Here is a 4,834-nt window from a genome sequence, read left to right as displayed (position 1 = left end):
CACTTAATAAGAGTATATGCGTTATATGAAATGTGAAATACTGTGATAAGACCATGCTATATGTGATGGATAATTTTATGTGTCAACCTGACTGGGTCAAAGTTTTTAGCCAAAATATTTGGTGAAATAGTATTTCTGGATATGTCTGTGAGAGTGATTTTGGATGAAATTAACATTTGAATCAGTAGATTAAGTAAAGCATATTGACCTCCCCAGTGTAGGTGGGCCTCATACAATCAGTGGAAGACCTGAATAGAATAAAGAAAGAATTATTTTTCCCTTCCTGACCATCTTCAATCTTGGATACTGATCTTCTTTTGTCTTCAGTCTCAAACTTGGACTAGAAACTTAAACCATCACCTCCTGTGGTTCGCAGACCTTTGGACTTGTACTGGAACTATACCATATACTCTCCTGGGTCTGCAGCTTGTCTGCTCTGTCTCCACAATCACATAAGCCAGTTCCTTCTAGGAAATCATATATGCGTAATTTATATACATACACACACACATACCTCATTAGATATAATACAACACATATATTTTCATATGAATATAAATGTGTATATTTAAATATAATACTGTATATAATAGTATAATTGTGTCTGTTTCTGGAGAACCCAGAATAATACACCATTTAACTTGAATTTTATATCACTTTTTGGACAATTTCTAAAAAATAAATTTAAAAGTGTTTCATATTTTTACTAGCAGTTTTACTGATTTGCAGTTTATCATTCTATGTAAAATTCAATATTAACTCAATTATTTTTAGTCATTACCTAGAGATCAATTTCAAAAGGCCTCTCTTCTCCTCTATTAAATAAAAGCGATGCTAATGATATTCTGCCAGCTTCAAATTGACTGATTTATCACATCATTACACAGCCATCCTGCATCTGCACTTTGTTTGTGGAATGGTATAGCTTGACAATAACAAATCACTATGTCCTCTGTTGTTGAGAATGTTAGAAGAAAGACAGCTCACACACGCAAAACAAAATGGTGCTGGAATGTTAAGATGCATTTAACTTCTGCATTAGCTATTCATCAGTCACACTTGTAATCATTTAGAACTTTTTCATCTCCAAGATTTCAAAATCTGTCTTCTCACTCGTTCCTCCTGAATCTATTCTGCTTTGATTCTGTGATAGTGAAACTGGAGAGTTCCCTGGCAGGATGTGCTATAGGGGTGTGGCTCACTCCTTTGGTCACCTCACTGCCCTGACGCTCAAGCCTCTAGGGGGAGCATGTAGAGGGGCAGGTGCAGAGGCCCTGGAGAGTGCTTTGGGGCTCCAGCTCCACAGCAGCATCTACAGGTGGGTTTCTATGACTCCTGAAGCCCAAGCAGGCATGTGTTACAGTGTGCTCTTTCAGCTTTGCTATCTGTAGATGGCTTGTGTTAATTAGCTCAATAGACCTTCTGCCTTATCACAAGGGCAGGGGGACCGGTGTGACAGCCTGAGTTCTTGCCCAGTGTACTGGAATAATCGGATCACACTTGGGTTGGAAGGATGAGTGCAAGGTTTTATTTGAGTGGTGGAGGTTGCTCTCAGCTAGATGGAGATGGATGGGGAGCTAGAAACAGAAGATGGAGTAGGAAGGTGGTCTTCCCCTGGAATCCAGAGGCCCACTGCTCAGACTCTTCTCCGCCCCTGGCTGAACACCCTTCTGTGTCCAGACATCCTTTCCCTTCTGTCTTTCTCTGCATTGCCACCCTGACCCTCTGTTCCTCTGGATGTTCAGCTGCTTGTGTCTGTGCCCACTAAGGTCTCGGGTTAATATGGGCACAGGATAGGGGGTGTAGCAGGAAAAAGGCAATTCTTTGGGCCTGCAAACAAAAATTCCTGACCTCATTTGGGGGCCAGGGGTCTTCAGGCTTGAGGGTGGAGTCTTTGCCAGGGAACCACCGTCTTCTACCCAGAATTTCCCTGTCTTCTGTCAGTATCAATAGGTAGGCCTCAGAAATCAGTTCACCTATATAATATACTTGGTTCTGATTGGTAGTGACCTCTGACTTTATATAAACAGATTTTTATATTCACAACCTATAAGTTGATCCTGTTGATTTACTCAAAATGCCGATGGTCAGAATAACTAGAACTCCTAAAAAAGTTAGGAAACTCTGGCAAACTCCTCATTTTCTGATGCAAATTGTGGGTTTGTAGCAAAAATTTTTTAAAAATCAAATAATTGTCTTTTGTAGGTTCAGAGAAATACTTATTTTGCTTCTGTTTAATTTCCAGGTGCTGATATATACAAAATTCCCAGGGAAAATAAATATCAAAGTGTGATATTTTCTTCAAATGACTGCAATTACAGAAAGTATATGATTGCTTTTGGTTTCTGACAGTCAATATTCCATTAACTGAATCAAACTTGGATTTGGTAAGACTTTTTAAATGATACATTATTATCTCTATTTTTAACAATTAAATAAAGGAATACTCTGAAAATGTATATTGAAAAAATCATTAAAGCACTCAATTATTTTATTATGGTAAATTAGCTTCATTAATTTGAAAATAGAGTTTAATATAGTTAGCATCCTTTTCTAAATGCCTTGCTCAATCTACTTGGAATAATTTTCAACTGATTGTAAGAAACCAGTTGGGAATTGTTGAGCTGATGTTATAAAAATTGCACTTTTAAGAATTCACCAGTGTTAACTATTATTACTTAAAACATCAGTTTCAGGGTATTGCTTTAATTACTAGGTATAGAATATTATAATAAAATCACTTTCTTTTTATTTTATGAATTTTTCTTATTATCTTCTAGGCATCTCCCTTAGTATTTAAACATTGCCTGAAAATATGCACAGTAATTTATAAAACTGTTGTTATGGGAACAAAAGTAGCTGATGTAAATTATTCATAGAGTGTCTTTGAGTATAAAAAATCAGGTAGTTCTCAACCACATTTGTTAAAATGTATCATAGTTTCCATTTCTGTCACTTATTTGCTCTTGTTAAAAAGTAATCCTAACGAAAGACATGTTTCTATAGCAACTTTAGTAATACATACATACATGTATACACATATAAATATACATATTATAACTGAACAACAGATGTAGATTTATTGACAGATTATTATATGATTGTGGACTGACAGATAAAACATGTATGCTCCAGTGTTCAATAACTTTGAAATTTGTCCATTCAGCTTATATAATCACAAAACTCATTATCTAATGTAACAGAGACCATTATTAAAATATCATTGGTGGAGACATTGCTGTTGCTGTTCATGAGCCTGTGGTGTGGCTCTGCAGGACCGGGACCTTAAAGATAGCCACAATGGGAGAAAACGATGATAATGGAAAAAAAAAAGAGGCTGCCCTTAAGGCCAAAATCTGTCATCAAACTTAGCATTATTTTGGAGATTCAGTATTCCATGGGACACATTCTTAAAGAAACAGATCAAGCTGGATGAAGGCTGGGTACCTTTGGAGATGAGATAGTTCAACAGGTTGAATCATCTAACAATGGTGTTTAATGTAATTGTAGAAGCATTGAGCAAATCCAAGGCAGAACTTATGGAAATCAGTGAAGATAAAACTAAAATCAGAAGGTCTCAAAGCAATCCCTTCGGTGAAGTGACTGATAAGTATAAAAATGATGTAAAAACAACAACAAAAACAGATCTGTTTGTATTAAAGGCTTCCCAACTGATGCAACTCTTGATGACATAAAAGAATGGTTAGAAGACAAAGGTTAAGCACTAAATATTCAGATGGGAAGAACACTGCATAACTTACTTAAGAGATTGAGTTTTGCCATGTTTGATAGCATTGAATCTGCTAAAAAGTTTGTAGATACCTCTGGACAGAAGCACAAAAACACAGACTTGCTAATACTTTTCAAGGAAGATTACTCTGAAAAGAAAAAGAAGAAGAAGAAAGAAAACAAATAAAGTGTAAGCTAAACTAAGAGCTAAATGAGGAAGATGCTGAAATGAAATCTCTAGAAGTCAAGATTGGATGCTTGCTGAAATTTTCAGGTGACTTAGATGATCAGACCTATAGAGAAGATTTACACATCCTTTTCTCAAATCATGGTGAAATAAAATGGATACACTTTGTCAGAGGAGTAAAAGAGGGGATAATTCTATTTAAAGAAAAAGCCAAGGAAACATTGGGTAAAGCCAAAGATGCAAATAATGGTAACCTACGAATAAGGAACAAAGAAGTGAGATGAAAAGTACTAGAAGGAGAGCTGAAAAAAGAAGCATTGAAAAAAGTATAGAAGACCCACAAGAATCCCTAAACAAATGGAGGTCAAAGGGTCGCAGATTTAAAGGTAAAGGAAAGCGTAATAAAGCTTCACAGCCTGGGTCTACTAAAAGAAAATTACACTTTCTGAGCAAGTAAAGGAAATTTGCTAGTGGCAACGAAAATGGTGCAACGGGACCTGTGAAAAGAGCAAGGTAAGAAACAGACAAAGAGACAGAAAAGAGAAAATGGTGATGGAGACTAGTAGTATAGTAAACCAAATTTTTATTTGTTTCAAATAGGTTTTAAACAGCTTTTCTTTTGAAGACCTTTTAAAAAGAAAACCAAATTGGGTCCACTTCAATGTCCACCTGTGAGAAAGGAAAATATTTTTTGCCATTTAACTTGTCTTTTTTTTCTGTTATCCAGATTAGAAATATTTTTTGAATGTGTAGTTCAGTTTGTGTTATTTCAGGTGATTCAAATATCAAAAGGAAGATTCTTCCTAAATTGTCTTCATAATATGAAAATGTATTAGTAAAAACTAATATAATATATACTATATGAAACTAATAAAATATATACTACATGAAAAGAGCAAAAAAAACCTCATTTGTTGT

At 35.4% G+C, this 4,834-nt stretch overlaps 1 pseudogene; it reads left to right on the top strand.

Annotated features, from left to right (window-relative positions):
* Positions 1-2,575: 2,575 nt before the first annotated feature.
* On the top strand, positions 2,576-4,469 carry LOC101009374 (annotated as a pseudogene).
* The last annotated feature ends 365 nt before the right edge of the window (positions 4,470-4,834 follow it).

Source organism: Papio anubis, chromosome 2, assembly GCF_008728515.1.
Source record: "Papio anubis isolate 15944 chromosome 2, Panubis1.0, whole genome shotgun sequence".
Classification (NCBI taxonomy): Eukaryota; Metazoa; Chordata; class Mammalia; order Primates; family Cercopithecidae; genus Papio; species Papio anubis.
Note: the sequence above shows the minus strand (reverse complement) of the source record. Positions and strands in the feature narration are given on the sequence as shown.